This window comes from Rhipicephalus microplus, chromosome 4 (assembly GCF_043290135.1).
Source record: "Rhipicephalus microplus isolate Deutch F79 chromosome 4, USDA_Rmic, whole genome shotgun sequence".
NCBI lineage: Eukaryota > Metazoa > Arthropoda > Arachnida > Ixodida > Ixodidae > Rhipicephalus > Rhipicephalus microplus.
In genome coordinates this window covers 193,532,302-193,546,011 of record NC_134703.1, presented here as the reverse complement: position 1 = coordinate 193,546,011, position 13,710 = coordinate 193,532,302, and the positions used below count along the sequence as shown (strand labels likewise).

The 13,710-nt window shown below is 45.2% G+C and overlaps 1 protein-coding gene across 1 annotated transcript in view; it reads left to right on the top strand.

The window, feature by feature from the left end:
• LOC119173000 (uncharacterized) overlaps nt 1-13,710 on the top strand; it is a 166,804-nt gene that overhangs the window by 61,946 nt on the left and 91,148 nt on the right. The window lies entirely within an intron of this gene.

The following is a 13,710-nucleotide window of genomic DNA, read 5'->3' as shown; positions in this document are numbered from 1 at the left end:
AAATCTAGGTGAATTCGAGACCATACTATGGTCACTGCATCGTACCTTTCCTACCACTTCCACGTCCCTCACGATGCCTGGGTGTGCACTCATTATAAAGTCTATTTCGTTCTTATTTTCGCCATTAGGGATCCTCCATATCCACTTGCGGTTTCCTCGTTTTCGGTAGAAGGTATTCAAAATCCGTAAATTATTGCGTTCTGCGAATTCTATTAGTAGCTCTCCTCTGGCATTTCTAGTACCGATGCCATAATCTCCTACTGCCTGGTCTCCAGCCTGCTTCTTCCGTACTTTTGCATTAAAGTCTCCCATCAGTATTGTATACTGTGTTTGTGCCTTACTGCCGATTCCACGTCTTCATAGAAGCTTTCGATTGAAGCGTCTTCATGGCTGGATGTAGGCGCGACCGTCAATACAAAAGAAGTAAATTCAGAAATAAACTGCAGAACGTTCACAACAAACCCAAAGGATTCAAACTCGTGACCATTGGATCAGCAGTCACATACGCTAACCACTATACGACACCTCAGTTCATATTAGAGTATTACCGGGCCATATGTAGGCACCGTCTGGACGCTGCGCGTTCTGCAATGGTCCTCAAGCTATAAAGGATTCCTTATTTGCTTTAAGCCTTCAGTGTTTGGCAAGCAAACATTCGGTGATCACGTTTGTGAAAATGTGTAATGCGTTAAATAGGTAATTCTGCGCACGTTGTTCGGGCGCATTTGTATGCTTGGTGAGCTTATGTATAAATATAAATGTTCCCGTATATGTTGCCGTCGCTCTGCCAAGCTTCCTTACTTCATTGAGTGCAGAGCACGGTTGGTAATGTCATTCAGCGAAGATGTCTGTTTGATGACAAATAATTGAGAACATTTAAAGAAACAGCCAAGTTTATTCAGCAACTCGTGTCAATTCTGCACCATCACGCGCACACATCAATTCAGCACCCTTTATCAGTACAAAGTATACACTCTGGGAGAGTCAATAAAAGAAACATTGCTTCAATGAATTGGATGCTGTCCTGCCTTTATCAAGAAGTGCAACCACCCCATTACAGCTGCTGAGAGCGTGTTCATATAGAGCTGCAAGATATTGACTTTCCTTGGTAGAGGCAACGCTTTCATTCATGGATTTCCCAAAATTGTAATTGCAGAATCATTCAGTATTTCAGACTGAACTGTTAATGCACTTGTAGTTACGTTTTATTGCGTAAACATTAGACAAAAGGTGCTTTTTCATAGATCCGTCATAATGCAATAGAACTGTTGAAAAAGTGTTATGAAGTCCGAGAAGCCTGTTCTCGACCTGAACACTTCAAGCTTTCCCACCGATACTGATCTGGGCGGCTTATTTATTAATGAAGCTTCATTTTAGACATTTAAAACTGAAACATACCTAGCATCGATACAAACGAGCGAAATCTCTGACGTGGTCACCGACGGCCTGCGTTAGAGGCTTCAAGCCAAGCTAGACATGCAATGTTAACAGGTGACCTTCCTAAACTAGTTGTTTACCTTTTAAAAAATCACATTGTGCATAGTTTAGGTCAATTTTTTTACTGTGCGGAAATCTCTGATGAAAAATGCTTATTTGTGCTGCACTGAAAGCAAAACAGTTTATGAACAGCTTTACTTGCAACAGCTAACGGCTACCATGTTTTGATAGCTCATGCACAATTGTAATTCTATAGCAGACGGCGCAGCTCTCTGAACGCTGTGTTGCGCGAGCTCACTAAGCATGCAGGTTTTCTTCGCGAAGAACGTGGGTGTTAAACAAACGGTGCTGGTTACATATCAACAGCACAGAGGTAAATCTCGCAAAGTGATGTCATTCTTGTTTACACTCACCTTTGAGGTGATATTCCAATCCACGCGTATAATTTTGATAGCGTAGCACTTCATTCCAGTATTGGATCGCGTTTTCTACAGAGCAGAGATGATTCAGTCCAACACAATAGACATCAATCACAACCACATAACAATAACTGATCCACAACACACCACTACAACAGCTATACCAACGAGGGCTACCTTGACGAGAACATCACGCCGCGCATTGATACAGCTTGAGCGGGAGCACCTCCCCCCTTTTTTTGAGGACGGGGCTGACACATTTGCTTATGTTTATGCTATATATACAATATTACTTCGTTTCTGTTGAAGTTGACGTAGTTCTTAAGACCATTTGATCTAACTCAAACTGTTAACAGCTCATTTCTTTAGGTAACTATTTGCTTACGCACGTGCTGACCATTACTTCGAGGCCATCTCTGCGCCGCAAGTTCAGTGAAAGTAGGCGTTGCTCTGCATGGTCTAACAGTTCCTTCCTCTATTTGCACATAGCACTCTCGTCTTGCAGTTAATCCCTCGACGGACTAACTGTTGGTTTCAGGGGCGAAATGCAGAGTTATTCTCATTTCGCTCCCTTCTCACTCCTTTGCGGCTTAGAGTCAAACATTCGTAGTACGCGGGAAATCGCGCGGGCTCAGGATTTGTACTGATAAACCTGGACAACGCTGAGCCGCTTGTTTTTGTGCGTTTTTTGATAGTGGCCGCACACTGCAAGCCATTCGCATGTGAACGGGTTTCAGAGCGAAATGTTCTCCGCGCGCAGAAAAACAAGGTGAGTGGCGTGGTGTTGGTGCAGTCGCTAGCGTTTGACGAAGAGAATTCTTCACATTACTTTCAGCAATGATGTAGAAAAAAAGCATCGTGACGTCGAGGATTCTTTGCTGAACGCAGAAGGTTGTCAACGAACCGAGAGTAGAGCGGCAGTGAACGATCAACTAACTCACGAGAAGGGCGTTGCACTTTAGTACCCCTCCTTCCTAATGTTTTTTTTTAGTCTTGTAAGTCCCTTTGATTTTATTTATTGTAGAAGTCCCCTAGCGAGGTCGAAATAAAATCACAGTTCTTCGCATTCCACGTAGGCCACTTACAGTGGGTATCATGGAGCGGCGCATGCCACCAGCACGCTCGAGTTCCACCAGCGAAGCGAACATATTCATGAAATGTGCAGCTATGCAACTAGAATTCACACTTCACTGCTAACTTCTCCTGCACTTTAGTGGTACCCTGCGAATGACGTTGTTTGACAAATTTTCGCAATCCCGATGCTGCAAAAGGCGCACGCGTGCATTCATTTTGATATCGTGTTTTGATATAGACGGTAACAACATCGAAAGGGCGGCCGTATACAGATAAGGTCGACATTGTTTCTCCGTTACCGAATAATTTGCTTCTGTTCTTTTAAGAGTGCCGGTCGCGTACGCAGTTGGATGGCAAATATTCTTGGTAGCCATATTATTGGTAACCAGGTTTTTGTTGGGCGAGTACAGAGCCAAGACCAACACCGCTAGCATCAGTGTGGATTTCTGTGGGAGCACATGAATCGAAATGACGCAGTACGGGTGGTGTTGTGAGCAGTTCACGGAGTTTCGCAAATGTAGTGTCGCAGGCTGGAGACCACGCAGATAGATTGCGGTGTCCCTGAAGTAGGTCTGTTAGAGTTGCATGATCGAGGCGATATCCTGGACGAAGCGGCGGAAGTAAAAGCAAAGCCTAACGAAACTACGCAGCTCCTTGAGAGTCCCGGGCCTCGGAAACTCGCGAACAACACGTAGCTTAGCAGGGTCAGAGAGCACGCCATCCTTCTACACGACGCTTCTGAGAATGATCAGTTTGCATGCTTCAAAGTGACACTTCTTTAAGGTTACTTGGAGGCCTGCTGTAAGGAGAAAGCGTAGAACCTGTTCCAAGTGACGAGTGTGCGTGGGAAAAACGGATGAAAAAACCACCACATCATCTAAGTAGCACAAAAACGTGTTCTATTTTAGGTATCGCAGGATAGTGTCCATCATGCGCTCAAATGTTGCCGGCTCATTGCAAAGGCCGAATGGCATTACGTTAAATTCGTATAAGCCGTCTGGTGCACTCTAAGCCAAAAACGGCCGAAATGAGAGCAACGGCTGTTTTTAGTTTTTCAGACCAACTGTTACTCTCCGAGAGGACTAAGGGGAACAAGATGACTAACATGTTCGAAAACGGGGAGCAACTGTTCCTCTGAAGTTTCTAATGGAGCAACTGAAGGAGGAACCACTATAGATGCTCTCGTCACGCAACGGTTACTCCCCTGAAGGACACCGCACACAAATATGCATGCCACCCACATTCATATTCATGGGCCAGATTATTATTTGTTCTGTGTGCCAAACTTCACTAAACCAAAACAGTGGTTTATTTCAGCATCCGCAGATAATAAAATAGCAGCGCAGGCTGAACACAGAAGGCCTGAGGATACAGCTACCGCAAGGGCCTAACACGCGCCGCAGCAGCATGGAGAGTTGGCACGTCAAAGCTGACCAAACACCGAAACACGTGCGAAACAAGGATGTAAAAAAAAGCCTAGACACGCCATTCATCTGCTAGGGAAGGGCGTCAAATCCGATCAAGCACCAAAACACGTGCGAAAGGACCCCCGCCCCACGCCAAATATATCAGAGAAAAAAAACGGACCCAGGCGCGCTTTTCATCAGCTGTCAAACTTAGTAGCACGCTTCAATGTGTAGTTTGAGGGCACAATGAGAAATCTGCGCCATCTGCGCCCGCACGACAGGTGTGGCGCTAGTATAGCAAGAGATGTAATTTACAAAGTGATCATTATTTAATGTTTATGTGTACTAGCACTAAATAAAAATTAAAATCAATTTTTAGAAATAAATATATGTTTTAGTATACCTAATGTTTTGTAAGTGTATTATAAGAACATACTGCATTATGAGAAATCATTGCGCTGACGCCTGTGCTGCCACTGCTCGACGTTTTTTTTTTCGGCGCCACTACTGTAGGTTTGCGTTCGCACTACTCATACTCGTATGATTTGTGGTCGGCGAGCACATGGACATACGAGGTTGTGTGCTATGTTTTGATCATGCGTATGTGTCGCAGATTTGCGTTTCTACTTAATCGTGGTGAAAGTTAGTGTATATTTATCTTTAGAGAGTGCAATGTTGTTGTGAATTTTGCTGCTGGATGGAACAAACACAAGGTAAACACGTCTTCAGCTATCTGCAAGCCTGTTCACTCGTCGGACAAAGGAGCCCCGCCGTGGTGGTCTAGTGGCTAAGGTACTCGGCTGCTGACCCGCAGGGCGCGGGTTCGAATCCCGGCTGCGGCGGCTGCATTTCCGATTGAGGCGGAAATGTTGTAGGCCTGTGTGCTCAGATTTGGGTGCACGTTAAAGAACCCCAGGTGGTCTAAATTTCCGGAGCCCTCCACTACGGCGTCTCTCATAATCATATAGTGGTTTTGGGACGTTAAACCCCACATATCAATCAATCAATCAATCAATCGTCGGACAAAGGACTGTGCATGCATCAGCGTGCGGGTGAGTGGCATTTCCAGCAACATTTAATGCTCTTACAGTGTGGGTCATTACAGTCTAGCATTGGTTGGGCGTTTTCAACCCCAAATTCATGCTTGTTCACAGCTTGTAAAAAATGTTGAGTTCTCGAACAGCTGGCTCATTGTTTTTTCTCCAAATACAATACATTGTTGAGTGGTTGCTTTATCAAAAGATAACTGATTTGCTCTTTCTTATTTATCGTATTCATTGCTAGCAGTATCGCACTAAATTAGTTCTATTATTACCGCCTGCACACCCTCTTGTTTCCTCTGTCACCACTGAAGTGCCAGTGTACTTTCGCAGTTAAAAGTTCCTTTCCGCAACAATACCTCGCTTGAAAAAACATTGGGGCGGCGTTGTAGCTGCCTTCATACTGGTACTTTTCTATTATTGGCTTTATGTAACGTTAACGGCTGGGGGCCTTGGGCCGCATTTTTTAGAGTTGTAAAGTGTATGTAACTGCGCAAGTGAACAAATCATTGTCGCATCACTTCACTGGCATAGCCATGCGGTGGCGCACAGAATTTTTCAGGCCTAGCGTAGGGAGCCCAATATGACGATTATATTTGCTTGCCCGGCCTCCAGTTCAAATAAGCGGACCCCCCCTCTCCCCGCACGCCTAAAAAAAAAAGCTGCCCTCATCACTGCGTCACTTGCTTCACCTCTACGCTGACCGTATTATTTTATAAGCGCACCATCAAGCGAGCACTTTACATATGCACAGAACAGTCGGAGGAGGAATGACCCAAATGTTTCAGATTTCTTTAGTGATGCAAAACCTTCGCAAAACTGAATATTGTGAAAGACAATCATATATGCTCTAGGTTCACGTTTGCGTTCTCATTATTCTGCATCATGAAATTTTTATACGCTGTGAAAACTTGGCAAGCCGTTCAAGTCATATTTTGACGTTAATACATATCGACGAAACTTTCGGCAACCTCAATAACGTCATTTGGGATTTGCCGCATGCACACAATTAGTGTGCAGAACATCGTTGGCGCAAACTCAAAAGACGAAAGAAGAGACTCGGAAAAGCGCACATAATTAGGCTGATTCCCACTTGGCTGTTCTTAACCAGACTTCAATGCTACCAAATAAAACAATATTTGATGCATGTCCTTTACTACTTTTTTTCAGGTGTATGAAACAAATTTGGTCATACTGCAGATAATGATGCCCCCAATGGTGATAAAGTACAGAAAGCAAGTGAATTTTGGTAAGTGCTGACTTTTTGTACTACGTATATGAAAGCATCGCTTTTTAGGGGCAAACGGCGCATGTGTTGGCCAGCGAATAGTTTATCGTGCCACATGGTTACACTGGCACTGACAATTTTACATGGCTCCGCTGGCCCGTGTGTGTGCTTACACTGTTACCGTTAAGATAAAATGTTTATGTTTTCATTGCAGGGATTGCTGTTTGTACTAGAAAGCCAACTGCCAAGATTTGTTTACGCTGGTGCTACTAAAAGTATGCTTTCCCTTATTACACGGGTTTTGGCTTGCACAAAGCATAACACTTAGGCCTACATTCACAAAGCTGTCCATGCGCAGGTCTTCATAACAGCGTTTCTTGACTCGCCTTTACCCTGTTTCGTGCAGATGTTTCGTGGGTTTAAAAGTGCCACAGCATGTTGACCTCTCCCACTCTGAAAAATTCTCGTTGAAAGTTATGCAAGAGTGGGCTTAACTTTTTTATGGACCTCCTCGCTGTTCCAAGATCCTGAAGTGTTATGCTCTCACTAGAGGTGGCAGTGTTCCTACTGTTTTTATTTCCATCGCGTTGACCAATATGCGATGTTGGCTTGAATGATAGCACATCAACAAACGTCTTTGTGGCACATGTAGAAGACAGTACAAAATAAACAGGCAGACATTCACACCAGGCGCTAACTTCTAATAATGCTTTTTACACCACCATGCGCTTATTCCACTCTGTCTAACAGAGCAGTAACCTGTTCGTCTTTGAACCAACAAGACGTTGAACTAATAAGAGCTTCACGTATTGTTGTGCTCAAATATATATGTATCGGCAAGCTATCTGTGACACTGTCAAACGAAGAATCAGAATATCTGGGCATGCCTTAAGATATATTCCTTCGTTCACATATTTCGTGGCTTTGACTCGTCAACCTAGTGAACAAATGCATCCTAGTTTCCTAAATTTAAAGCAGTTTTAAGGTGGCACGGTGTACAATTATTTTTTTATAGTTTTGTCCAGTTGTTTGCGTCAGGTACAAGGAAATATACTGAAGAGTATCATGTAGCCTCTGTAAATGGTTGCTTTCAAGCAGGCTTTGCATGCTTGGCTTGTGCCTACAGGTATTGCACAATTCAAGACGCAGCAGCGTATGATAGAATAGTAGAATCGAGAGCAACTATGTGCACGAGCTAAATATGTATTCTAACATGAGCTGACGGTTGGTGTTATTTGCCACACACATGATATCGCTTAGAATGCCCATTGGTGAATGGGCCCATCGAAATGTCACTCAGCCACTCAGCTGTGTATAGGAAACAAGTTAACTGAACCTAAGGGTATCTTTAACTGCTACAAATAAGGCTTCTTGAGGTACTGCACATTTTCTTTCAGAATATTGCTATCTGAGACATCATGTGAGGAGTGTCTACCACATCAGCATTTATATAGCTTGCAAGTAACGTTTGGCCGAACCTACCATTTTTTTTTCACATTTCGTTTTGCAGTAGACATCCTAGAATGTAAGCACTGCTGCAGTGTGTGACTCATTGTTGTGTATTGATGCTGGCATGTTAAACCTCACACTTATTTTTTTTTCTTGCAGCAATGACATGCTTCACATATGCCTGCGGTGACATTCCGCTGCGCTATCATGATGGAAACACCAGCTGCGATACTCGAGTCTTCAGAATTGCAGAAGTTGCCCTTCTCTCACCACTGATGACACAGACTGCCCTATGCTAGAAATTCAAGATTGTTTTTCCACGGAAGACGCAGAAAACCTTTGATGTATTATGGCGCTTTTTTACTGCTGGCTGTGGTGTGGCGAAGTCTACTTCTATGTGTACTCACACCTGGCCTAAAAAAATGAAAACAATAAAGCATTTCTTTTCCTTTCAATATTGTCCACTTTTTGTGTTAGAAGCCCCCAAGCAGTGCTCTTCCAAGGAGCTCTCGCCATGTATTAATCGTGTGATAAGCATACTCGAGATAAATAGTAATTTCCACAAGGAGTAACTGGAAGCATGTGCAGTTGGTCCTCAGGGAGTAACTGTGAACATGCGGGAGGAACGGTAAAGAGTAACCGTTGGTCTTAGGGGAGCAACTGGTGAGAGTAACTGTTGGCCCACAGGGAGCAACTGGGGGGAGTAACTGTTCATCTCCCGAAGGAGGAACTGAAAGGAGAGCAACGGTTCCTCCCCCTGCAGTTACTCCTTTTAGGGGAGTAATGGGAGTGGCAATGCAATTGCTCCCTGGAAGGAAAAACCCTTATATCCCCGTTGCTCTCTTTTGGCTTAGAGTCTAGAGCAAAGACAGTTTTTGGTCTATCATCTGGATTCATGGGCACTTGCCAATAGCCAGAGCAGAGATCATGTGAGAAAAAAAAAAAACTCTGCGCCTTGTAAATAGTGGAGGGCGTGATCAATTCGAGGCAAAGAATAAACATTCCTTCGGGTTGTTTTGTTTAGACGACGACAATCTACGCAAAAGCGTATCAGACCTAATGCAAAAACCAGCGCCACTGGCTACCAGCGTCCAGCGGCATGCCTGATTATGGGCCTAGTATGCGCTGGTACCAGCGCCTACCAGTGCAGGTACTGCGATGATAGAGTGGCAGCGTCCCAGTACTAGGCGCAAAATGGCTTCACTGGGTTAAAACGAGGGTGCCCAGTCGTCATGAATAAATATATAAGTAAAATAGCGAGCATTCACATTAAATGATAAGAAATTCAAAAGTGAAAAAAATGTAATGTTTCTTGATTGGATTCGAAGCCGCCACCTTATGATCTCGAAAAGAGTACACTACCCACTGCGCCACGCCAGAACGTACATGTAGAGTAGCAAAAGTGACTATTCACCCAAACAATACGCCGTTTTACTTTGTGTTTACAAGTCGCACAGTCAAGATTGACGTGATATGCCATTCCAAGTAACAGTTTTGTCTTGATTCAACTGTGACGAACGGCTTCCGGGCACCGAATGATGTGCGGACATTAGCAAGGGCGCAAAGTTTTTTGAAGCATCCACATCTTATCTCTGAAAAATCTCAAATTGACTAAGGAAGCAGCCACTGATTGTCGGCTGCTGCTGCCAATATTATTTCCTTTGATTGTCAGTTCTCGCACTTCCTACTGGCCAACATGTACAGATGATTTAAAATGTCTTGTTCAGTATATATCCGCGCACACGAATGAATATTCAGTATTTATTTTCGCGCAAGCGAGGACATAGCTGTACACATTCGAGGTGCCAGATTACATATTTGCAGTTATATCAATACCTGCCACTAAGAAACAGGTGAAAAAATTACTAATTCAATCCACTGAAAAGTCTGCCAGTGTCTTAGTTCACTAACGTGTACCAAATACCAATTTAAAGTTGCGTGTTCTTACATACGAGTCAGAGATGTACCGGCTACTGCGCTCAGAAGGAAGCTTTCAGTGACAGCCTGCGTTGCTAAAAGCGCGACACATCGATCATCGTCGCTCCTTGTGCGAACACCGCACACGCGAAGAAATGGTTGCGTTAGGCTCAGAGATGTTTAAACTGTACTTTACAGTTATTCTTACACTTTAGAATTGTGCCTACTTAAACTAAAGATCGCCGGCACTATGTAGGCCTCGCTTCGACGGGACACTGGGTAAGGCCGCTCTCGAACGAGCTGAGTTGCGATGTTTGAAGTTTCTGCATTTGAGCTTTGCGGCATTTCTAACTGTTACGTGAACTGTACCCGAATCGACTAGAAGGTAAATCATTCACAGAAATGCATATACGGAGTGGCGATACCAAGCGACAGCCGTTTTTCAGACCTCTGCTTGCAATATACAGCGGGCGTGCCAGATATATGCAGTAATATTCATACCAAAAATTAAAAAAAAACACCCATACGAATACTAATGAAATCCGCTGAAAACGTATGACAGCGAGTCAGTTCACGAAGGTGTAACAAATCACCAACTGGAAATTGCGTGTTACATATCAGTCAGAGAAGTACCGGCTACGTGCGGCCGGCAGGTTTCGATGACAGCCTGCGTAGCCGAAAGCGCGGCGCATCGATCGTCAGCGCTCCTTGTGCGAACATTGACACAAGGCAAAACAGTATTTTGGTTCGTGGAGATTGCGCGTCCCGGACCCTCGCGGATGACGGACACGCGACGCCAAGACTTTGATAATGTGGATTTTCAAGACTCTACAGCTAACAGCTTTTCAACGCCAAATGAAACAAACGTTCAGAACGCCGATACCGACAGCCAAAACCAAGCAGATGGAGCCTGGCAAACGGTGATCACTCTGCGGCAGAAGAAGGCTCTTGCGAAAGAAAAGAAGGCCAAGTCCATGGATTTTTCGACGACCTTGTACCACCAACAACTATCCACTGGCAACGGGAAAATCTAAATACAGGCTCGCCCACAGGCGGCTACCCCTCTTGCCTAAAGACGACTTCAAGATAGTGATTCGACCACACCAAGAGCTACCGGTCAAGACCCCGACTAGTCCACTACTGGCAGACGCGGTGATGGAAGCTTGCAGCGGACAAATATCTGGTGATCAATTTTTGCTCAGAATCAAGCGAGGTTCCAACATCTTCATTATATCGACGCCACACCATGCAGTGGCAGACCACGTGAGGCGTATTACCACCCTAAAGATCAGCGGCTGGCCACACTCAGTCAATGCTTTTGTAGCGACAAGCGAAGGGACAACGAAGGGCGTCATTCACGGCTCAGAGCCCCGCACGGCACCTGAAGCGCTAAAAGCCAATCTCTGCATACGCACCCTAGGGGTCAAAATTGTGTAAGCACGTATGTTAAAAAACACCAAGACGGCCGTTATAACATTTTTGGAGGGATTACACCTCAGTACGTATTTTGCAACGGCGGAAAACTTGCTTGATACCCCTACAAGGTTACCACCCAGATGTGCAAAGTGTGCAATCAGGTTGGTCACCGTTCGGACGTCTGCCTCCTGCCGGACACTCAAGTGTGTCATGTTTGTGGACAACGGGACCCTGAAGCCGGACATGAGTGCTCTCCGAAGTGTGCAGCTTGTGGCGAGGGTCATTTGACAGGCGACCGAAGTTGCAGAAAACGACTCGAATCTCCGCAGAAAAGAACCTCAAGGGCTAGTGTGCACCAGCCTACTCTAAATGACACCTCACCAAAGCCACCTCAACGCCCCCGCTGGTTCAGTTCTGATGATGAGTAATCTTCTCTGGACCACTGTCAGGAGTCACCAGATACTCGCCCAATGTTCCGCTCAAGATACAGATCTAGATCGAGATCCCGGACCCGGAAGGACTCTACTCACAAGACCCTACCCCATTTTCACTCTCACAAGTCACCAAAATCTGGGGCTTCAGGCTCAGCGATCAAGGAAGCGTCCGAACATGGCGAAGTGAGTTATGCATGAGTTGCTTCTCCCACTACTCCTATAAAGGCTAATCCAGAATATCAAAAAAATTATTAGCGAGAACAAACTCCTTCGTGAGAGCTTGGCAGAAATAAAATTAGAGTTGGCCTCCCTAAAAGCTAACCGCGGTATGAAACTGAGCCAAAAAAACTTTCTAACGCAACTGGCACATCTCTCCAGGTTACGATTGAGTCTAATTTTATGGAAGGTACATTAAAACAAGTAATGCAGCAACTGCAAAGCATGCAAAGCTTTCAGCAGCAAACATTTGCCGAATTTCAGAACCTAAAAAGTTATGTCGACGAATCTATCGCCAGCATAAGGGCCGCTGTTCTTAAACGGCTAAAAAGCAGCCCGGGTGCTCCGTCTATCCGTCGTCTGAAGCAACTCCCAACCTCGGACAGCGATAGCACCATCCATGGCGAGTAAAACACGAGCGCACACCGAATATCTCGAAATTTGGCAGTGGAATCGCCGCACCTTCCACAAACGTGCGGCCGCTCTACAACAATTTCTTAATACGGCGGCAGTCAAGCCTGATGTCACTTGTCTACAAGAGGTTGGCAATAAGCCAGTCAAATTGAGTGGCTACTACATGATATCAAATCCAGACTACCCTAAAGTCGCCACGTTGGTTCTTAAGGAAATAGCGACTAGTATAGCTTATCTGGTAACTAGCAGCATTAACCACCAAATCACAAGTATATTACCGCGCAAGCGTAGTGAAGCCAAGACCATATTTACGAACGTGTATAGCTCCTCTAAAAAAAAGTGGGCCAATTTCGACACACTCATTCGGTATGCCAAGAGTAATTCCAGCATCCTGGATCGACTACTGCTTCTCGGGGACTTCATTGTCCCTCACTATACCTGGGGGTACCGAAAGAATACCCCGAAAGGCCGGGAACTCGAGCGTTGTTGATGCGCATGGGCTCCAGCTTCTCGTACTCCCGCAACACCCGACAAGATTGGGTAACAGCGTCAGTGCCGACACATTTTCTCAACTTGCATTCATAAATAATGTTGACGAGGTGGCCTGGAGCAACCTAGAAAAGAATCTCGGAAGTAACCATTATATTTGGAACGTGTCGATTGCCTCCCCCGAAATTCGGCAGTCTCATGGCCATTACCAGATTGCGTAACTCAACGTAAAGTCCCACTGCCCAAAATTTTACCGGATAGCGCTGAAGGTTTGGCAACGCACATACGAGAGGCTCACAAAGCAACTTCTAAGCGGGTTGCGCTCACAGCAAAAACCACGGTAGTCGATAGCCATCTGCTACATATGTGGGAATCAAGGAGAGGTTGACCAAGCAATGGAAAAAACAGCGACTCAATAGAAAATTGCGCCATAGAATTGCTGAGATATCTGAGCGGGCAAACGCATACGCGCAGCAGTTGGAGACGGCGAGCTGGCAGAATTTTCGCGACTCACTCCGAGGAACCTTACGCACCTCCAAGACATGGGCAATACTGCGCAGCATAATGAAAGCTGGTAAAACCTAAACAGAAGCACGCCGAACTCCTAAGACGCTCGCTGGGGAATTTCCAGGAACAGATGACGCCCTCCTTGCTAAGCTCCGAGATAAGTAAATAGGCACACTCACCACTCCCCCGTGCAGTTTAGCATACCAAGGCCAGGAAAACGCAGTGCTCGACGCACCGATCAACAAGGCAGAACTATTCGTGGCC